The sequence below is a fragment of the Monodon monoceros genome, unplaced genomic scaffold (genome assembly GCF_005190385.1).
Source record: "Monodon monoceros isolate NGI ecotype Baffin Bay Population unplaced genomic scaffold, NGI_Narwhal_1 Super_Scaffold_20, whole genome shotgun sequence".
Classification (NCBI taxonomy): Eukaryota; Metazoa; Chordata; class Mammalia; order Artiodactyla; family Monodontidae; genus Monodon; species Monodon monoceros.
Genome location: NW_021703777.1, coordinates 40,302,728 through 40,326,382, shown reverse-complemented (window position 1 = coordinate 40,326,382; position 23,655 = coordinate 40,302,728). Strand labels below are relative to the sequence as shown.

The window sequence follows — 23,655 nt, the reverse complement described above, 5'->3', positions numbered from 1 at the left end:
TGTCTGATTCAGTAGGCCTGGGGAGGGGCCTGAGAATCTGTATTTCTAACAAGTTTCCAAGCGATGCTGCCACTACTGGCCTGGGGACCACACTCTGAAAACTACGGCTCTAGTGTGGAAAAGTGGGGATAGGGTGGCGAGCATCCTTGACACAGCAGAATCACAGTGGGAGAAACATAAAAATTCACTGACAATTTATTTCCCCTTCCCATGACCCTCCCTCTTGTTCTCCCTTCTCTCTTACTATTTCTATAATACTTTCTTTGCCCTCTTGGCCCACTATTCTGGATGAGTCAAGTTTTACGGTGTCTTTGAGGCATGACGGCAAGAGATGATCCAGGGCTGGAGTTCAGGAAAGCAGTCAGGTTGTACATATTGATTTGGGAGTTAAACGTCCTGGTGATAGGGGGAGCCATGAAGTGCAGGGGAGATACCACTTAAGGAGAGTGCGCAAAGGGCAGGAGATGAGCGAGTGGAGAGGGAAGGGGAAGAGAGCAGAGCAGAGCTCAGCAGGGCCAAGGACAGAGGGCCCAGGCACACCACGAGTGGGAGGACAAAGGAGAGTGAGTGGGAATAATCAGCCAGACAGAAGAACAAGAGTGAGTTTTGTTATGGCAGCCAGGGAAAGGTTTTGAGAAGAAAGGAATGGTCACCTCTCTCAAAGGCAAGGAGGTCAAGTCGCGGGATGAAGAAAGGCCAAGGGATTTGCCAATTAGTAGATCAGTGATGGTCTTTATCTGAGCAGTTTCAGCAGAATTGTGGCGGGAGAAGTCGCATTGCAACAATGTAGAATGAAAGGAAAGTGAAGAAGTAGATAAAGTGATGTGGACTACCTTCCAGAGAAGCTTGACTAGGAAAGCAAAGGTATGCGACCATAAGTAAAGGAGATCGAGATAAAGGTCAAGAGAGAAGCTTGTTTTTCAAAAAACAGAGATTCAAGCATATTTTATGGCCAATGGGGAATAAAAGCAGAAGGCTGAAAACGTTCGTAGGTAGAGACGCAGTATGCAGTCGCTCCAGATCCTGCAGGGGTGGGGCTGGCTCAAGAGTGCGGTGAGGATTATCCGCCACAGGAGGGAGGCAGTAAAAGACAGGAGGGTGAAAATCTCCGTTAGTTCATGCCTGATAATTTCCACTATTTTTCCTGTGAAAGTAGACAGCCAAAGCAAAGTACATCTGTTGAGAGAGACAGAAAGAGAAGGCAGTGGGCAGGACTTCCCTGGTGGTCCAGTGGTTAAGACTTCGCCTTCCAGTGCAGGGGGTGCAGTTCGATCCCTAGTTGGGGAACTAAGATCCCACAGGCCTCGCGGCCAAAAAAAAAAAAAACAAAAAAAAAAACCCAACACATAAAACAGAAGCAATATTGTAACAAATTCAATAAAGACTTAAAAAAAATAAAAGGCAGCGGAATATAAGGGGCCTGGAGAGGGTAATCACTTTGAGGTTTTGGGAGAGTGAGCAGACTTATAAAAACCATCCAGCTCCACACGTGAAGGCCTAAATTAGGCTGGAGATCCTGAATTTGTCTCGCTGCACAGCAGGAGGTAAGCAGCGGGTGAGCTAGTGAAGCTTCACCTGCCGCTCCCCGTTGCTCGTTGCTCGCAGGCATTTCCGCCTGCGCAGTCGCTCGCATTACTGCCTGAACCACCCTCCACCCCTGTACGTGGAAAAACTGTCTTCCATGAAAGCAGTCCCTGGTGCCAAAAAGGCTGCAGACCGCTGCCTAGAGTTTTCTTCATCAGTGATCAACAGCCAATATATAAAAGCATAAAAGCCAGACAGCTGATGGATCCAAGGCAGGGCAGCTGCAGCAGAACCCAAGGGAGCAAAGGCAAAGACTTAGTGACAAGTAAGGTTTTATTAACTAAGACAGGAGTTGCAAAAGGAGAATCAAGATGCCCAAGGAAGCAAACAAATTTGATAGTCTGGACAAGCTGCATTTGAGATGCCTTTGGGACATTCAGAAAATAAGTACATCTCTCAGAAGTGAGGGTGAAGTTAAAGACAGAGGTTTGGGAGTCAGTTGCATAGAGGTTCAAGCCAAGATTCAAAATTCAAGCCAAAGTAGCCATTGCAATAACTCAGACAATTAAAAACTCGGAAAATTAAGAAAGAAATCTAAGAAAGAAATGAAAATTTTTATTTGAGGATTATAACCTGGGGACAGCATCCCAGAAAGCTCCAAGAACTGCTCTGCCCCTTGGAAGGCAAAACACAGTTATATAAGTTTTCTGAGACCAAGGGCTGTACATTAGATGACATATTATTGACATTTTACACAATCCAGACCTAACCGTCATTGTGGTCCCTTACAAGATCAAGGAGGAATGTTATCTTTTAAGGAGTTGTCTTGTTGATGCTGGGAGAATGTTGCTGTTTATGGTTGAGCAGGTATTTCTGCTGATGTGGGAGCTTTAGTCCATGCATAATGCAGATACACAATGCATGGTAGAGGGAAGAGAGGAGGCCAAACGGCAGCGAAAATTTTTTATTTTTCTTGTCTTGGGGATTTCCCTGGTGGTGCAGTGGTTAAGAATACGCCTGCCAATGCAGGGGACACGGGTTCGAGCCCTGGTCCGGGAAGATCCCACATGCTACGGAGCAACTAAGCCCATGTGCAACAACTACTGAGCCTGCGTTCCAGAGCCCACAAGCCACAACTACTGAAGCCCACGCACCTAGAGCCCATGCTCTGCAACAAGAGAAGCCACCCAATGAGAAGCCTGTGCACCGCAACGAAGAACAGCCCCCACTGGCCGCAACTAGAGAAAGCCCGCGCGCAGCAATAAAGACCCAATGCAGCCAAAAATAAATAAATAAATTTATTAAAAATTTTTTTTCTTGTCTTGCCATAAAATATGAATTTTATTTTACAGAAGAAAGCGTGCAGAACACTCATGTTTAGAGGGCAATGAAGGAAGGGAGGCTGAAAAAGTGGTCATGGAGGTTGAGCAAAAGGAGGAGAGAATATATTGTTAGAAAAGAGATGGTCAACAACATCAAATGTTCTGAGAGCAAAGACCAGAAACAACATGGAATCATTGGATCTGACAACTCAGAAACCGTTGGTGACACTGGCATGAATGGTATTCATAAAGTATGGCTCAGAAGCTAGAGTACAACTGGGTTGAGAAAGCAGTGAGGCAGTGGGTACTCTTTCAAGGGCTTTGGCTATAAACAAGCAGATGGAGCAATAGTTCAAAGAAGAGCCAGGATCAAAGATCTCTGGGGATGGGAACTATGGCAAGACTGAGCACAATGGTTTATATAAGCTGAGAATAAGAAGCCAGTGGAGAACCTATAAAAGAGTATGAGTAAGACAATGAGATAACATGTTTGCTTATGAAGTCAGCAAAATTTTAATAAAAATGACAAGAATTAGTGCTGGTGATAATGCATACCGGCATAATCTTTCTGAATTTGTCAAATATCGTATGTAGGAAGATGCAGCCCAGGTTATACTCAGGAATAAATGGGTGACCTTAAATATTTTCATTATAATAAAAAAAGGAAGGAAGAATAAAAGAAGAATTCTCTTCATGAATTTAGGGGAAAAAAGGACAAATGTAAAGAAACTAAGAGGGAGAATATAATAAAGTTAAGAGCAACAATCAATGAATTATAAAAAAGAGCAAATTAACATAAAGAAAAATCCAAGAGCTGGTTCTTAAACCAGCTACCTCCACCACAGAAAATTTCATAAATCAAATATCTTAAAAATAAAAATATGCAAAAATACTGTTAGAAAATATCTACAATGTATATTTATTTGTTTGTTTTTTTGGTTTTTTTTTTGCGGTACGCGGGCCTCTCACTGTTGTGGCCTCTCCCATTGCGAAGCACAGGCTCCGGACGCACACGCTCAGTGGCCATGGCTCACGGGCCCAGCCTATCCGCGGCATGTGGGATCTTCCCGGACCGGGGCACGAACCCATGTCCCCTGCATTGGCAGGCGGACTCTCAACCACTGCACCACCAGGGAAGCCCTACAATGTGTATTTACATTCATTGGTGCTGCCAGCTTAAAGAGCGATGCTTCCCATCTGGCTCTACAAGGATTAGGTCATTAACCACTGCTTCTGATAGTTAGATATTTTCAGGAGGAAATTTTATGAACACAAATTCTTTCACCTTCTCGCACGTAGAAAAGCACTAAAATCATTAACGGAGACATCTGCTCCTTGTGACCAGCAGCAAGCCTCTGCCAAAATGTGTGCTTGACGCACGTGCCCCCTTCACCAAAATCGCATGCATACTGATCTCCCCCCACCTGCACCTCTTCAGAGCAGTTGCTTGGAGCTATCAAAGGGGCTGCCTCCCAGGCACAGTCCTCAGCCAGCCCCCAGTAAAACTGAACTCACAGCTCTCATGTTGTGTGGTTTTTTTTTTTCAGTCTACTACATATATATATATGTATATATATGCACATATGTGTACGGTTTTATATACACACACACACCTATAAAACAAATAGTAGTTACTTGTTGGGAGGAGTGGGAATTAGGCAGATAGGGGAAAAGATAGGAAGGATATACTTCACCATATAACAATAATTTTTGATATTTGAATCATAGGAATTCAAAAATAATTTAAAAGAAAGTTCTAGAAAATACAGATTTTTTAAATCATAAGAGAATATTATAAGAAATTGAATGCTAACACATTTGAAAATCGCAATGAAACAGACTATATTTTGGAAATATTCGAATTTCCAAAACTGAATCTAAACATAGGCAATCCAAACGGATCAAATTCAGAAAGAAATTGACACTGGATAGAAATTCAAACTTTTGTTGAATAAATGTATGATTTCTTTAGTTTTATTAATGTGTCATTTTTTGTAGGAAAAAAGTTGTGTGCGGTGGAAAACCGTATCATCTAGAGGACAACTTTCCAGGTTATCTGATTCTATGAAAGCTATTTAACAATTGTAAATTATAGGTAAATGAGAGCAGTGCAAAATAATTCTTATCAATTGACATGCAAATTCTGTTCTGTCTGGTAGAAGTTCAACTGATTCTCCTCTTCCCTGTGAAAGCTTTTGTTTTCATTTGCACATTTATTAATTCATTACAATATTGCTTATCTATAATTCAGTATTGTTGATCTGTAAGCGTATCCATTTAAAAAAATTCTCTTTGAACTGGTTATAACATCTGCCTGGTTCCCTCACTGACTACTGAGTACAATAAAGTCTATAACACATGTTCATTTTTATATCTGTGTGAGAGTCATGAATTTTCCTTTTTCTGAATATTATTTTTTAACAGTTTCAAAATTTTAAGGAAAAACTAATTTTAAAGCTAAGTATATTAGAACATGAAAAAGGTGGGAAGCTACCCAAAGTTGTTTGAAAATAGGATATTTCTGATACCAAAAACTGAAAAGCATTATCTCCAAAAAAAAACTATAGACCAATTTCATTTGTGATTGAAAACAAAAGACATCAACTCTCAGTTTTGATTTGATGAAATTTTATAATTCTTTATCAAAAATTATAAATTCTTGATTTTTTTCACATATCCACAGTTTATGCCCTTATACAAAAAAAAAAAAAAAAAAGGACAGCAATCATTTCTGTCCCTGGATCTTGTGGGTGAGTCTCCTGAGTGGATCAGAATGATCTCTTTGACCCCCTGATGGATTGACCATTAGGGAACCTCCCTGAACATTCCAGTAAGTACTCTAATAATCCCCTCAAATGACCATAGTTTAAGGAGAATTTAGCCAAATTTGTAAAAACAAAAAAGGGAGACTTCAAGTCCAAAGCATATTCAGTCTCTCAATGAATTAGAAAACCACAGAAATGTTTTCTGATCAACTGAAGAATGTGAATGAGGAAAAAAGTTACCTATCAACACAGGTTTTAGTATCAACAAATTTGGTTTGTGTTGGAAGAGGTTACCACGTAGAACTTTTCCTTTACTTAATTCAGTTCCATATTCAAAACTGAAGTTGGTTCCTTACCTCAGTCTCCTTTAAAACCTTGGTTTTGACAACTGTAATTTTGCCAGGCAAGCTACTTTTTAGAACTAAAATTCTCACAGTTGGAGAGACTGCTTTTGTAAGGAATAAAATTCAGAGTGTATGAAAAGAATAAGCTACAACTAGGTATATGAATTATTTCAGAAGCGTGAGGATGGGTTGGGAATTTTATTAACATACATTTAAAAAAAAAAAAAAGGAAAAAAAATTATCACTTAAATAGACACTGAAAAGGCACTGTGTGAGATTTGAGGGGATCAGGATATGCTACCCCAAAACATGCCCCTTTGATACGGAACTATTTTGAAGTAAAGGTGTTGTAGTTCCTGAAATCCCTCATCTGCCTAAAAGAAGAGCTTCCCCAAAGGAACTCAGTTGTTCTAAATCCCTTCAGGAGCAACTCTAATCTCTTTGCACAGAAGAAAAGTCAGATATTGTCACACCGTCTGTTCTCCCAAGCAAGGGCCGATTCCCTAAGGATTTTTCTTTAGGAAAAATCATTTGCTTTTCCCTAAGTTCCCCTTCTCCCCTTCCCCTAGGAAGTCATGTATATATCCCAAATTCTTTTTATTATTTGAGGTATAATTGACATACAACAATATATTAGGCCCCAAATTCTAACCACCTTTTTTTTTAAAAATTTATTTTATTTTATTTATTTTTGGCTGTGTTGGGTCTTCGTTGCTGCATGCAGGCTTTCTCTAGTTGTGGCGAGCGGGGGCTACTCTTCGTTGCAGTGTGCAGGCTTCTCATTGCGGCTGCTTCTCTTGTTGCGGAGCACGGTCTCTAGGCGTGCGGGCTTCAGTAGTTGTGGCTCGCGGGTTCTAGAGCTCAGGTTCAGTAGTTGTGGCTCACAGGCTTAGTTGCTTCGCGGCATGTGGGATCATCCCGGACCAGGGCTCGAACCCGTGTCCCCTGCATTGGCACGCGGATTCTTAACCACTGCGCCACCAGGGAAGTCCATTATATCGTAAGTTTAATAAAATTCTAATATTTTAGAGGATCTACTAAATTAGTAAAGAAAAGTGAACTGACATGTACAAATCAGACTAAATCGCTGAGGAGTCAAAAATAAACCACAAACTAATCTGTCCACAACAGTTACTGAATTCTTACTATGTCCTTAAATGATATCAGGGTTCTGGCTCTTCATTCTATTGCCTATCCATGGTTTAATAGTGAAGAAATGTTGATATACGGAAACAGCCAAAGTCTCATGTATTATAAAAGTCAAGAAATAGAAACTTATGAGTCCCATACTAGCAATAGTAGCCCTGCCTTGCTCAACTGTATTATTTTGTTCTACTGCATATGGTCTGGACTCCAGGGCTTTACTTATAGGCAGTGTGGTGTAATTACAGCTGCCAAGAGGAAAAAGTTAAATTTTTTAAAACTTACACTACTAAGAAACTAGTACAATTTTCCTGAATGTGTAACTGGTAAGCTTATAATAATTTTAATATTATCAAGTTAACATCTGAGTCATTAATGAGAAGATACTAATTTTCAAAATGGTACCTAAGAAAGCTCTATATTAAATATAACCAAATGTAAAAATACAGGAGAAGCCAATTAATGTTTAGGAAAGATACGGTTTATGAAAAAGGGGGGCCTTAAATCCATGGGCAAATGTAAATAAATAGAATGGGCAGGGAGGTAATTTCAGTGTTGGGAATCATGAAAATGAAAGAAAGACAAGACTACATCCCAGTGAGTGGGCAGTAAAAGTCTACATTACGTAGGAATTGGAAGTAAAACATGGACAGATAAAATGGGCTCAGAGGGGACCTCCCTGGTGATGCAGTGGTTAAGAATCCACCTGCCAATGCAGGGGACACGGGTTTGAGCCCTGAGCCGGGAAGATCCCACATGCCACGGAGCAACTAAGCCTGTGCGCCACAACTACTGAGCCTGCGCTCTAGAGCCCGCGAGCCACAACTACTGAGCCCGTGTGCCTAGAGCCCGTGCTCTGCAACAAGAGAAGCCACAGCAATAAGCCCACGCACCACAGCGAAGAATAGTCCCTGCTCGCCTCAACTAGAGAAAGCCCGTGCACAGCAACCAAGACCCAACACAGCCAAAAATAAATAAATAATTAAAAAAAAAAAAAGGCTCAGATTATGCATAGCCTTGAAAGGCAACACCGGTAGCTTGGATTTGGTCCTATAATAAGATACTATCTCAAGAGGGTTCCTGGGCTGGGGAGACCTTACGAGAGTGAAATAACGGCAAGATGAGGCAGACAGCACTGCGCACATGAGGCTCTAGTGGCCAGGGGGCAGGAGGCAGGGAAACCAGAGTGGAAACTACTACAGTGTCTGCACATATGAAATCAGAATTATTTAGCATAATCTTAACAATCTTTACTGCCTGGGAATTGACCAGAGTTATTTCTACATAGCAAACAGTGGAAAAAGAGAGCAGGCAGCAGTGCCAGGCCAGGGCAGCCAAGGTCAGGCCTTCTCTGAACTTATACTTTACATTCAGGTGGTCATGGGTGTCACTAAAAGGGTCCAGGTGAAAGACACTGTAAGAGGGCTTTAGAGAATGTGAAATGGAACTGAATTACCTCTAGTTAAGATAAGAAAAGACCCAGTACTGGAAGTATTTCAGTGTGTCCAACACTTGGTAAGACATCATTGAAAAGTACTACCTTTATATGAATAGCACTTTTTAAAACCCATTCACATGTTACATCAATAGCTGGTATGTATATAGCAATTACTGTGCACAGGCACATCTAATACAACCCTAGGAGGTAGGTACCACCATCCACTTTCACAGATGCCCAGAGAATAGTTACTCACCCACCGTCACTTGCTGGAGCCAGGATTGGGACCTCTGAGCACTATACTCTACTGCTGCTCATCTTACCTGCTCTTTCAAACAACCTATAAAGTAAGTAAGATGAATCTGCTTTACCTGACAAATATTTATAGAGTTCTTACCTGCCAGGCCTCATCCCATGTATCGAGTTTCCAATGATGGATGAGCCACACCACCCCTACTCTGAAGAAGCTTACAGTCTAGTGAGCAAGACAGACAAACCCACATTTTACTGATGAACAACAGAAACTCTAGGCTTCCATAAATGAAATAACTTATTTAAGCACACAGCCAGCTAGAGAGAGGGTGGTCAGGCCAGGGCTTAAATGCTGACATTTACATCTCCAAGTCTAATTCTTATTCTGAGTAACGTTGCTACTTCCTTTTCTGGCCTACTGGGAAAAACAAAAGAAAACAAAACAGGGACGTGCATGCTGCCACTCAGAGTTCGCATGCCACAACTAAGGAGTCTGCAAGCTGCAACTAAGGAGCCCGCCTGCTGCAACTAAGACCTAGGGCAACCAAATAAATAAATGAATATAAAAAAAAAAGAAAGAAAACAAAACAACAATATCATAACAAGGACTATCTAGTCTAACCAAACTTCTACAAAAAGAGTCTGATCTCGGTAAGCGGGAAACATTAAACTAAGCTATTGTGATTCTGATGCAAACAGCACAGGCCACCTACGCCAATAAACTAAATATCATTTCAACAGCTGAAAAACCTATCATTTCAAACATTAAACGTCCTGTCATCAATAACTTTTGCTAAAAATATTTCAGATACTTTGGGTGAATCACTTACATTGGGCCACTGTTCTCAAGGAAAACCAAGATAAATCCTTGTGGTCTGAGATGCTGAAGATGACCCCAAATGATTCAGTTCCACAGTAATTAAAACTATTTTTCATTTTTCCTTCTGCTCTTTTTAATGCTCCCTAAAGGAGGCCTAGAATCCCTTTTTTATATGTAAGAGAATTGTCCCAAACTACCTAACTGTACTGGCCTGCAAAACTTGTTTTACCACACTTGGCCCATTACAGCTTTCAGAGTGAACTACTATTACTCACCATATGCCTTTAAGCCCCTCTTGGTCCAGGCTTAACTGGCAACATCAAGTGCAGCAAGGATTCATTAGTTGCTTTTACCCACAGGATGCTTAAACACAGAACTCAAGCCATGCCAGCAGTAGATCTTTTTCCTTCTTTTTTATTTCTCAAAAGGGTCCTGATTGGGATCAACCATACATGTAGTGTAGGTAGCTAGTCACTATCACATGACTTGGAGGGTGACAGTAAAGGCCTCCCATGGCCCTAAATAACCCCTATCCCAGCCTGTCAAAGTAGCTAAATTTACGGAAGAGAGGTTTGATTACAGGGAGCTACTAGGGTCATTAAGGAGGTTAACAGGTATTTACCAAATGTGTGTTATGAGCCCAACACAACAGGAGACCAGGCATGGCCCATGTGACCAAGGACAGGGGCCAGAGTTCACCAGTATCATTAAGATAGAAACGTAGTGCTTTAGATAATTTTAATATCTAATTTATTTTTAGTAAAATGTAAAGTATTTTCACATCTTCACACTGCTCACGCAAGGGGCAGCAGGGTGTAGTGGAATGAAGGGCCTTGGGGGAGGTCTTCCACCTCCTCTTCCAGCCTCATTTCTGAGCATCCAGTGAGCCAGCCCCTCTGAACAACCAGTGGCTCCCCAAGCTGCCCAGCGCTACGGGCTGCAAATACAAGGATGACTACACAGTCCCCTGCCCCCTGGCCGCTCACAGACAATCAGGAAACAAGTGCAGCACCAGATTGGTACAGGGATTAGGGAGCTTTGAAGGGACGAAGCTAACCCACCACGGAGGGCAGGGGGAGGGCAAGCAAGGAGGAAATGACCCTGGTCTGAGCCTTCAGGGGCGTGGAGTCTTCCCACGCGGCTGTGGTGGCGTGCGCGGGGCAAGCAACCAAGGCATCCAAGCCCTGTGCGTGCAGGAACCAGAGTTTTGTGGTGCTCAGAGCACAATGGGTAAGGCAGTGAGTGGTGAAGGATGAGCTGAGGAGGAGGGCAGGTGCCTGGCACAGGGATGGCTACACTGTAGCTGATGCAGCGCCGCTGAATGTCTGGTTCCTCGTTTGGCATTTACGCCAGGGAAGTGTGCTCATTGCAAATACTGTAGAAGGTACACATCAGGAAAAAGAAGATGAAAAGTGTTCAAAATCCCACAGTTTAGAGATAACCACTGTTAACATTCTCATGTACAATCTTTTATATATATGTATGTGTGTTTATATATTATACATACGTACCTATACTAATATATTTTTCTTCAAAAATGAAATCATTTAAAATGTGATATATACCCACAATGGAATATTATTTAGCCTTAAAGAGAAAATTCTGACATGCTACAACATGGATAAACCATCAGGACATTGTGCTAAGTGAAATAAGCCAATCATAAAAAGACAAATACTGCATGAGTCCACTTATATGATGTACCTAGAGTAGCCAAATTCAGAGACATAAGTCAGTGGCAGTGGCGAAGGGCTGGGGGAGAAGGGGGAAACAGGGAGCTATTGTTTAATGGGTACAGAGTTTCAGTTTTGTAAGATGATAAGATTTTGGAGATTGGCTGTACAACAATGTAAATATACTTAACACCCCTGAACTGTATAGTTAAAAATAGCTAAGATGGTAAATTTTATGTTATGTGTTTTTTTTACCACACTTAAAATATATAAGTAAATAAAATATAAAAAAGAAAATAAAATATAAAAAAGAAATTCACTTGATAAAGCTATTTTAATACCTTTTCCACTTATTTTTGTGATCACTTTTCCATGCAAGATACATACTCCGCCATCAATATTTCAGATAACTGCATAATAGTCTATTGCAGAGATCTACCTTAATTTATTTAACCCAGGAGAATTACTTTTTAGGATGGAAGAAACCTGCAAACACTTGGCTGATAGGAAGCAGCCAGTGACACTTGGCTGATGGGATGGAGCCAGTAAAGAGCAGAGAGAGATTCAAGACCACAGAAGAGAGAGGAATATTAATAGAGCAAAGGTTCCAAAGAAGGCATGCTCAAGTAATGGGCTAACCTTAAACACGGGGAAAAATGGATACCACATCCTCTGAGGAAAGGAAATGAAGATGGGTATGAATAGATTTGCATGTATAAAGAAGACTTCGGGAAACTGAATAAGTCAAGAGATGATATCTTAATGAAGATAAAGTGGTAGAGAAGTAGGGTATGAAAGAGTTGGAAGGATACATAGCTATGTTCAGAGAATAAGACACTGAGGTTAAAATTTCTGAGGTGAAAAGGTACCAGCTGGACGAGGATCTGGGTGGAGGTTTGAGAGTGAGTAGCTGTGGTTTAGTGCCAGAGAACTCACTGAGAAGGTATCTAATGATTTTGAGGCCAGATTCATGGTCAGATCATCTAGGATGCCACCTAGATGACTGGAGTAAATTGGAGTCTTTTTGTTTAAATAAGAGGGGTCCACTGTCTTTCATGTGCCCATTCCCCTGTCCATCTGATCCTGGGCATGCCTGTGATACTCTGGTAGTGCATCATCAAAGTGCATGGGTTGCCTTGCCCACCTGTGATGCTGCCCAGCTGACAGAGTATGATAGAACACCTGGTGAGCTTTGTGAAAATGTCTGATTTAACTGATCTGGGGTGCAGCCTGGATTTTTACAGATTTTCAGATGATTCTATTGCACAACTAGGGTTGAGAACCTCTGCCCTCTGGCTCTTTGCCATTTTCCCCTGACTTGTGGCCAAGTCAGCAGCTCATTAAGCACTTCTTCACCCCAATGTCTGCCCAAGCCCTGCATGGAAAAAGGTCAGTGGTTGTTTGAACAACCCAAGGGGAGGGTGCTATCCCTTAGGACTTAATAAAAGCCAAATCATGCAGTTAGCTGTGAGAAAACCATAGCTGGGTGTTCAAGCAAAAGCCACGCTGTCCAACAACCACACATGGCTATTTAAACTGAAACTAATCCAAATTTGAAACTGTTTTAATTAAAAGTCCAGTTCCCCAGCTGCACATTCAAGTGCTCAGTAGCTAGTGGCTGCTGTACTGAACAGTTCAGAGATAGAACCATCACCATAGCAAGTTCTGTTGGACACTGCTAATATAAAAATATTCTTTTCTTCTGAAAATAATCTGGGTGCTTATATTCATTTTCTTCTAATCATGGGCAAAATGAGCCACATGGTATGCAGAGGGTGAACACACTGCATCTCTGGTCATTTTTTCTCAGATGACTGATGGTGACTCTTTACCCCTTTTTGGGAAAAAGAACAAAGAAAGGAATTCTATGCTATCACGAACAAAAGTTTTTCTGAACAGTCCCATCTATGTATTAGGGCAGCAGTGGCTTCCCGACTTTTTTGCCTGTGTGTGACAGTAAAAAATATATTTTCTATCACAACCTTGTATGCAGATATACATGTATATAACAGAAATTTTTTTACACATCAATATTTATCCTTACTACATGTTTTGCACTTGGATATTTTATAATTCTATTATATTCTATTTTCTGTTTCATTAAAGAAAAATAAACCTACTTAACAGTTCTCATAGCTCTGGTGGCCTATAGCTTGAAAAACCACTACCTTAAGATAGAAGTTGCCCACACAAAACTGAGACTCAATTTCACACTGTAGAGTTAATAGCCAGCGAGATAATAATTAATAGCTAACATTTATTGGGCACTTACTATATGCCAGGCATTGTGTTAAATGTTTTACATTCATTGCCTTATTCAATTCTCATAGTAACTCCATAAAATAGTTATCCAAGAACTATGAAAGGGCTGAGATTTTATTTGCACAAGTTAGCCTACCACAGTTTCCTGGCTGCTGGCAGAAGACGCAAGACTTCTGGGTCAGAGACAAAGGACTTTATCACAGCAACAGCAGTAGCCAGAGTATCAGCATTTCCTTGCACTAGTTCCCCAACACCAGTTCCTGTAGGGCATCAAAAGAGGGCCATGTAACTCCTGCACATGCAGTGAGTAGCATTAATGGAGAGGAACTCAGCTGCAAGAACTTAAATCTATTATATTGGATATAAGCATGCCTGCTCCCGGCTTCTGAGGGCAACACTATGTCTATCACCCAAGACCATTTACTACACAAACATCCTTAAAAAGACAGTGTAGACTGAAAGGGCAGTCAGTGCCTCTCTTTGAAAAACCTGTTGAAATGCATGGGGTGCATGGAGAACTGTCTCCCAACAGTAGGTGCCTTACTTATCCCCATTTTGTACACGAGGAAACAATGACTTAAAGAGGATTAAGTAACTTATTTAAGGTTACACAGCTAGTGACCCAGGTCTACATGACACCTAAGCCTAGGCTGATACCACCTTCTTTCATAGCCAATGGACAGTGAAATAGGAAGAGGGAAGAGAGCTGTCATTCATTTAGTCATTCAGGTATGAAATTTGTCCCTACAGAAAGCAATTAGCCACAGATAATTTGTAACAGACCATTTTTTTTCACATTTTCTTCAAGAATTCCATAGGAAGAGTATCAAATGAACAGGGGTTGACAAGCTTTTTCTATAAAGGGCCAAAGAGTAGAGATTTTCAGCTTTATGGGCCACATGGATTCTGTTTTAATTGCTACTCAGCTCTGTGGTGGGAGTGGAGAAACAGTCACAGGTAATACATAACCAATGGGCATGGCTGTGTTCCAATAAAACTTTATTTTCAAAATAGTTTGCTAACTCCTGTTCTCAGATAGCCCAGTGGGATACCCAAAAAAAAAAAAAAAAAAAAAAAGGCATAGTAATTTCTACACACAAAAACACCAATGATTTAATTGGAAAAACAAGGTAAACAGGCAACAAGCAAGCAAACCAGGAGCTATATGAAACTGAAGTGAACCTAGGTTCTATGTCAGAGTCCTGTTAAGTCAGCCTGGATAAACAGTATGTCAAGAACTAATGTAAAATATTCATGGACTAAAAGTAGAATGGAGTCTACACATCATCTCTCTGTGATGACTGTGGTCATGCCAAGACTATAAGAAATAATGTGACTTCCAAAGGCTTTTTCTAGCTCGTAGATGCTCAGTAGGGGAGCAGTTATCCAAAACAATCCTCTTTAATTTTCCGTGTGATGACATGAGTTAAAACCTATGTTATGAATAAGGGGGAAGTAACAGTGAAAAAAATGTTACTCTGGGCCAGGGACCATTCTAGGGATTTCACAAATATTGACCAATAGCTAATAAAGAATACCATTTCTGAATTGCCAAATTTATGGCTCTGCAAGTGAACACTCACTTGGGTCAGTGGCCTGATCTTAAAAAAAAAAAAATGTGCCACTATTTGACCACAATGGTATCCATCCCCCAAATCAATTACTGGAAAATTTTTGTCTTTATTTTTACATGCATACATATATAATCAAAATTTTGTTTATTCTTCTTTTTCTAATTCCTTTAGGTGGTACGTTAGGCTGTTTACTTAAGATTTTTCTTATTTATACAATCAAAATTTTGGTATACAAATGGCAACCCACTCTTTCTCATATAATCAATTTTTATGTCACATATAAGCTCAGATTAAAATGGAAAAACACCAATCAAAATGTCATAGAAAAGACAGCTTTCTCAAGAACAATTCTATTAGCTGCTAAAATTACAGGGAGATAAATATGGTTCTTGTAAACACTGTGCTGCCATTGACAAGACTGGCAAATTTTTCAAAAGGACATACTTTTGAAGTCTAGGCTACATGGGAACATAATACCACAAGGAAGAAAAACTGTCACCTGTAAATTAATATTCCTGCTACTGCATGTAGATATATTTTAGTTACTAGTGTTTCTATGTAAATACACTTTAAGTTTTAGTGAAAAGTAGAACTTAGAAATTCCAGGAGATATATTCCCATTGAAACTCCAGGACAATTACATTACAGAATTCTAATTCACAAACACTCCAAGTTAAGTAAAAAATTATATTTCTATTTGGATTGCTTTACAATGTATCAATATCTCTTAATTAACACCTTTTCACTCATGAATCAATAGAATAAAAAATAATTTGAAGACTATTTTATTAACCAGCCCAGTTAAAAAAATACACCACCTATTTTAGCTATGTACAGTCAGTTTTAATTTATGCTTTAAAACTTCCAATTATTACCATTTAAAATATTTCTTTGGCAGCTAAGTCATCATAAGTGTAAAAAAACCCAGGAAGATATCTACTTTGTTAATAAATGAAATATTTGATGAATAATAAGGCTATGCTATTTTTGGAGACATTTATGTTTACATTCAGTTGAAAACCATTATAATTCATTATAATTACTTCATTGTTAAATAACACCATTTAAACTACAGGCTAATTTCCACTACTGCCATAGTTAATCACAATTACTTCCTCTTTTTTTTTTACTTCTTAAGCTTTGTCTACATTAGCCTAAAAGTATTACATGACTTTCAATGTTTTGTCAAAGACACTTCATCTCACTCCTTTGCATTCCACAGATAGAGTCTGTATCACGGTCCTCGGATATGGATGATTCTGAAGCCTTGAGCAAAATCTGCATATCTTATGAATTTTTAGTATGTTAGACACAGCCTCTGTACTTTTTAAAGAAGGAAAGTAACCATGATGACAAGCTGTTGCCTTTTTTATTCTAACTGACAAAGTCTATGGACAAGTGGTTGCTCACATTTAGTTTGACCTTTAAGAAAAACTGAACTCTACTTCCAAAATGAAATCAGTTTTACTTTCCAGATTGCACTGGGTCGGGGCAGGGAGACTCCCAGCCTCAATTTTAAGACATCTCCTTTTATATGAAATTCCTGAAGCAACATTGTTTTCCACTTATCATATTGAAAATAAATCATGAAGCACTAACAGGCAGAAAGTGATTTTGAAAAACAAATAATTTAGAATGAAGTAAAAAGTGGGGGATTTATGGGACAAACATATCTATTTAGACTTTTGTGACTATTTGCTACAAACCAGTATGCAAAAGTTAGGAATTGGTCAGGAGGGAAGGAAGACTGAGCTCTTAGCCTCTGGGACATTTGGGTTTCTTTGGGCCCCAGGCTGCCTGCCCAAGGGCATTAGCCTTCAGAGGCCACAGGCTGGCAGCAGTGAGGTCTCTTCCAGCCTAAACGTGCAATGACTCCTCTCTCACTCATCAGGCCTCATCTTACACAGAAAACAACTGTCATCAGCTCACTTCCACACTTCTGCAATGCTGTACAATGTTTGAGTCTCACGGGTCTGCCGATGTCCATCTATGTATCACTGTGGCATTGCAATATGGGAGCTGAAATTGTTGAACTTGTGGGCTCGGTCAGCAGACTGCCCAGGTTCAGCATTTAGCATGGAGTCCTGTCTTAGATCGGTGTTTCCCAAAGTGATTCTCAAGCCTAGTTGCAGAGGTAGTATTTTACATCGTGATCCAGTATACACACACATTTATATAATAAAAAAATGAATAATGACCAAGTTTATATAGTGCTTACTGTATATGGAGAGTTAGAATTGGAACCCAGGGGTCCTGTTTCTGTCGTGCTCTTGACCACCACTCGCCACTGCCTCGTGGCCTTGCACTTGCATGCATGGGGGAACCAAACCGTTTCATCAAACACTAGTAACCCTCACTAAGAGGGATTCACAGTGATAACTCCTATTCTATTATATATCCCATCTCATTAAAAAAAATGCTGATGCTAACCTGTTAAATTGATTTCATAACTCAGGACACATGCTTTGAAAAATATTATGATAAGTGTTGTATGAAAAATTTTTTGAAAAACATCAACAATAAAAAAGCGAAATAAGTATACGTATCTCATCTTAGAGACTTTACTATGCTATAGTGCATCGTAAATCTCAAAAAGAAGGCGGGGCGGGGGGTGGGTGGTTAAACGGAATAGTTCCTAAATTTACTCAAGCATCTCCATCCCCTCGTGGAATGTACACTAATTTGGGAAATGTTATCCTATAGTGTTAACACCTTAAGGGCAGAGACAATTTAGGGGTTAATTTAATTTATATTTTAGTATGCACAAACACCTTTGACAAATTTCCAAATAAATGATTTAGGGAGACTCCTTCCCGGAGAAGGTGAACGCCCAGGACCGCGAGCTCTGGCCTGGGGAGAGGTATCCCAGGTACCTAGGCTGGGATACGTAGGTGAAGGAGGGTCACTCACCCAAGAAATATGAGAGACAGTGTCTTGAGAAAAAGTCTAATTAAAAATGTGTCCCTCTTACAAGCAGCCCATGCAGCTCAATATCAAAAAAACAAACAACCCAATCCAAAAATGGGCAGAAGACCTAAATAGACATTTCTCCAAAGAAGATATACAGATAGCCAACAAACACATGAAAGGATGCTCAACATCACTAATCATTAGAGAAATGCAAATCAAAACTACAGTGAGGTATCACCTCACACCAGTCAGAATGGCCATCATCAAAAAATCTACAAACAATAAATGCTGGAGAGGGTATGGAGAAAAGGGAACCCTCTTGCACTGTTGGTGGTAATGCAAATTGATACAGCCACTATGGAGAACAGTACGGAGTTTCCTTAAAAAACTATAGATGGGAATAAAGACACAGACCTACTAGAGCACGGACTTGAGGATATGGGGAGGGGGAAGGGTAAGCTGTGACAAAGTGAGAGAGTGGCATGGACATATATACACTACCAAACGTAAAATAGATAGCTAGTGGGAAGCAGCTGCATAGCACAGGGAGATCAGCTCAGTGCTTTTTGACCACCTAGAGGGGTGGGATAGGGAGGGTGGGAGATAGACCCAAGAGGGAGAAGATATGGGGATATATGTATATGTATAGCTGATTCACTTTGTTATAAAGCAGAAACTAACACACCATTATAAAGCAAGTATATGCCAATAAAGATGTTAAAAAAAAAAGTGTCCCTCTCAATGGTGAAAATGATGGCTTTAATGAAAGCCAACTTAATTAAAAAATTGAAACAACATAGTAGATGTTAAATAAAATCCCATTCTAATGGTTTTACTAAAATAAAGGTAGGTTATTTTTTAAGTGGATTTGTTCATCCCTAGGGGCTGGGCTAGGTGGGAGGGTCTGGGTTGAAGGCTAAGGGAAAGAAACCAGACAAGAAGGGCCCAAGGAAGACAGAGGCTTCAGCCACTCCTTGAGGGGCACTCACTTGTCAGACTTTTCATAGGGTCTCTGTGAGTGCAGGAGAGGTAGGGGGGCTGCTTGTACCTCATCATCAACTTCCTGCCCCTCTAAATCTCCCTCCCTTTGAAATACTGAAAAGTGCAGAAACTGACTCTAAGAATGAATGATTCTATAACGTGCAAAAGAGCAAATAATAAAACAAGTTCAAGAACACAGACACATGGGGCCAAGCATCTAAACAACTCTGGGTGATGCTTATTTTTGTGGCTAGCAGACATAAGGAAATTAAAAAGGGAAACTATTTTTAGAATAGAGTTGAACTTCAGCCTAACGCACCTTCTTCAGAGTAACTGCAACTATTTTTTCATAACAGGGTTACAAAGTTAAATCTTAATTCCTAGTTCTATCAATACCAATCTCCACTTTCTTCTGATTAAGGATAATTGTCATCAAGTGCTATCTCTGCAGGAAATGGGTGGAGAGAATTTAAAGCTGCACAGTCCAGTATGGTAGCCACTAGCCCCATGTGGCTGTTTAAATTAATTAAAATTAAATAAAATTTCAAATTCAGTTCTTCAATTACGCTAGACATATTTCAAGGATTCAAGAGCCACATGTGGCTCATGGCTACCATGTTGTGCAGATTATAGAACATTTCCATCACTGTGCAAAGTTTCATTGGACAGCGCTGATCTAGAGAAAGGCCATTCACAGATGCTAAAAAGAAAATTGTTCATTTCTCCCTTCATCTAAGAGTTCCAAGTGCTACCTAGCAGAGCTGGTTTGACTTAGAATACCATGGGGTTGAATTTGAAGGCTACTGCCAAAGATTTCATTATTATTTCAAAATATCATTGCAGTTGGCCAGTGTAAAATCTCTTTGCATTAAGACTTTCCATAGCCACAAGTTATCTTTCAAAATCCAAACATGCTAGGAAATGATATTTGGTGATAATAATAACTTAAACAAGTTCCACTAATTTATGAGCTAGTGCTTAGAGCAAATTATGAAAAAAACAACATAAAGATATATGGCACCATCAGCTCCGGGAATTAAAGTTTATAGTTAAAATAAGTAGGGATGCACATCTGTTGTTGCCCTTAGGATAAAGAAAATATATATTACACACCTGGGTCTTTTCCTAGCTTTTTTCATGAACTTAGATTCTGTAACATTTGGTCTTTGTATCACATTTTGAGAAATTTCGCATATATTATCATTTGAGCCTCACAGCACCTAATCACTGTTATAGTGTGGATTCTGAATGCTGTAGATTCTTCTTCTGAAGGGGAAGATTGAGAGGTAATACATTATCTTGTCAGTGTCTGTTTGCTTAATTGTTTACTGAACTGATCCCAAGTGGCCAGATTACGTTGAAACCAAATGGCTAGGATTGCAGGGGCCAGCTAGCTTTTCATTCTTCATGACTCTAGGCTGCCCTGCTAATCTGGCCACTGTACTGCAGAGGTGTGTCTAGGTCACAGGGGAAACAAAGCAGGAGGACACACAGGAGTGTAAAGTCAAGTGCCGTCACTCTTGATGAACACAAAGCAGATAAAGTGAGTACAAGAAAACCGTGCAAGGTCATAGTTAAGCATGACTGTGGTATTTCTAGAACAAAGCCTAAACGTAAGGCATTACTATGTTCATGCAAAAAAAAAAGAAAGAATTACTCCACAGAGTAAACTATCTCCCCGAAAGCAAGCAACCTGTAAAAGGCATTTGATGAGAAATACATGAGTTAAGTAATTGCTATAAGGACACTTTAAGGTCAATTTAAATAATACAAACAAATTTCCTTCAGCTAATGGCAGATTATAATAAACATGCGTTTCCCAAACACTTTAATACGTTTGTTCAATGTCATAACATCTACCAACTGTCATTATTGTTAGCAAAACTCATTTATCATGTCCAGTTTTTGAACTTGCAACTTGGAGAGCTTGCAAAATATTTATTAAATACTGTATAAATAAAAGACACCATTAAAATTCTTATGCTTATGCCTTGAAGATTAAACTCACATTTCTAGCTCATTAAGAGATGGTAGCTATAGTTAATCATAGAAACATGGTGTGTCTGGGACGCACAGAAGAAAAAGTTTGGGATTATTTAATGCACGAGAGCTGAGAATGTAAAATTCTATGATCTGCAAATACCACACATATGAACCTAACAATTTTTCCTTGAAAACTTTAAGTAGGTCAACTTATTAATTGTTACCATGGAGTTTATACATCCACATTTGCCTATCTTTTTGATGAACTGCAGCCCTGAATGGAGTTACAACCCTGAATTATTAAAAATCTGCCTTTGATTCAAGCAGAGAAATGAAGAAGCAGAAACTAATATTACCGTTTAGGCTGTGTTATTGTAACAGATCCAAGAACTTTTTTTAAAAACCCATGTTATTAGTATATGTGGTTGCCTAACAGGACCTCTCCTGGTCTCCCACAGGAAGTGGGACCGGGTTCACTCCAGGAGAGGGGTTTCCATCCCAACTGGGCTGTGTTCTCACATTTGTAGTCACAGTCCTTGGCTCAGCCGTGAAAAACGGTCTGACCGGAATAAACCTGACCAAAAAAATCAGGGAAGTGTTTGGGATATAGTAAAGTGCCGTGGAGGTAGGGGTGGACGGAGGAGAGGCGTGAGTAGAGAAAAAAGGAATATGAATTTAGAATGGGAAAAACCCTCTCGTTCTCCATTTGATTCGTTTAAGGAGGAGAAAATCACTCGACAAGGGCTCTCTCCATAACCCAAAGCTAATCACGCTTTTATTGCAGTGGATGGTCAAACAGCCTCGGTCGGTCGCCCACTCACCGGCATCTCGCCGGAGAAACCGAAAATCCCATTTCTTCCCAAGTGTGCACCCAGGAGAGGAAAGCGAGATTGTTCATTTAGAGCGGAGAGCTGCGCACAGGGCAAGGCAAGTTAGTGCCTCCCTCCCGGCTCCCCTGCTGCCCCCGCCAGCCTGTCTCGGCTAACGGGAAAGTGAACGGCGAACGGCAGGGAGACCGGGAGGCCAAACTTGGGGTCTTTTCCGAGTCCCCCGACAACAAAAGGCCTGGGTATCGGATGGGGCGGCGGGGGGCGGAGGGCACACCTGTCAAAAGACGGGATCCGCACCGCAGCGGGCGGGAGGCGCAGGGGTTCGGCTGACGGCACTGCGGCGGCGGCGGCGGCGGGGAGTAGGTTCGCCGGCGGGGACTCCGGAACGCCGCCAGCCACCGCGCCTCGCTCCGGGAGTGCACCCGCGGGGGCTCGGGAGGCGGCGCCGCGCCTGGGGCGCTCCGGGGCGGGGGCCGCCGCCGAGCAGGGCTCCGCCGCCGGGAAGACCCCGCCGCCCGAGCCCCGCTGCGGCTCCCGCAGTCCCCTGTTCTCCGCCTCCGGGCTGGGCGCGGAGCCGAACCCCATGCCCCCTGGCTGCCCGGCGGCCCCGCGCGGAAGAGGGGGCGCCGCGCCTACCTGCTCCGGTGCGGCGGGGCCGCGGTCGCCTGGCGGGGCCGTGACCTGAGGCGGCGGCAGCGGCGGCGTCGGCGGCAGTCGCGGCGAGGAGGGCGCTTCCTTCAGGAAGGGGTGGGATCTGCCCGCCCGCCGCGCCGCGGCCCGCCCCCTACTTATTCTGGGGTCCCGCTTCCAGGCCTCCCGGGGAGAGTGACCCCCCCTCCACACCCCCGCGGGGCCTCCGGCTTCCACCACCCCTCGGGACCCCGCATAGTTACCCGGGGCTGGAGCCGAGCGGGGACGGTGGAACCGCTTCTTTCCAAAGCCTTTGTGAACGCGATTGCCTGGCGCTCGCTCCTCACTCAACAAAAGGAAGGACTGAATCTGGGATCCTCCGCCTGGTGGTTATTTATTCCTGACCTGTTGTAACCTGCTGGTCGGCTCCCTTCTGTCCCCACACCTAGGGTTTTTGCACAGAGCAGCTAAAACTCATTTTCGTGCCCACTGGCTGAATGCAGTTCTCCGCCGCTCAGCGCTCTCCCGCGGTTTTCTTTCATCGTGAAGAGCAAACACAGGGCCAACTTCTGACCCTGGCAATGAGCGGAGACTCCAAGGCCGCCCTCCCAGCGCCAGGTTGCTCTCTTCCTGCCAGTGTCTCGTCTGAGTCGGCTATAAAACTGTATTCATCGGCATCTGAATAGCTTTCCCCACCGCAGACCGCAGCCAATCAGTGGCACTACTATGTCAGTGACCTCTGGCAGCAGCGTGGATCAAGGCTATTTTTATCTCACGCTCACCGTTAACTTCTCTTCCAGACGCAGCTTTCCGGGGCTCCCACGGGAGGACCTCCTTTATCCACCTGCCTTAGGCTGACCTCCATTCTTTTAGGCCCCCCACCACCACACCTGCCTCTTCTCATCTGCTGCCTCTCAAAGCACACGGTTCAAATTCTCCAATTCAACATTCCAGAACTCTTCCTTCCCCCACGATGTACGATTCCCCCATAATACACTATTATGTGTGTATTGATATGTTTTTACTGCTTTTTCCTGGCTACTAGACTGCGAGCTTCTTGAGGCCAGGGACCTGGCCTCTTCTGTATACCTTCCCTTCAGGTTAAAACATCTGGTTAAAACAGCAAAAACAAAAACTTTAATCTAGATCCTCTGCTGAATTTTGTGGAGGATAGCCTATGCCCATTCTTTCCGAGGAGAGTGAC

The 23,655-nt window shown here is 41.7% G+C and overlaps 1 protein-coding gene across 2 annotated transcripts in view; it reads right to left on the bottom strand.

Moving 5' to 3' along the window:
• The window catches only part of TMEM150C (transmembrane protein 150C), a 74,720-nt gene extending 51,808 nt beyond the window's left edge, over nt 1–22,912 (bottom strand). The window contains exon 1 of one of the 2 annotated variants that reach the window (XM_029236077.1): nt 22,715–22,912. The gene's annotated coding sequence lies outside the window, so the exon portion shown is untranslated. Of the gene's footprint in view, nt 1–13,679; nt 13,786–22,714 lie in introns of those variants that run through there. The other variant, XM_029236078.1, reaches the window with a different exon arrangement.
• Nucleotides 22,913–23,655: the final 743 nt, after the last annotated feature.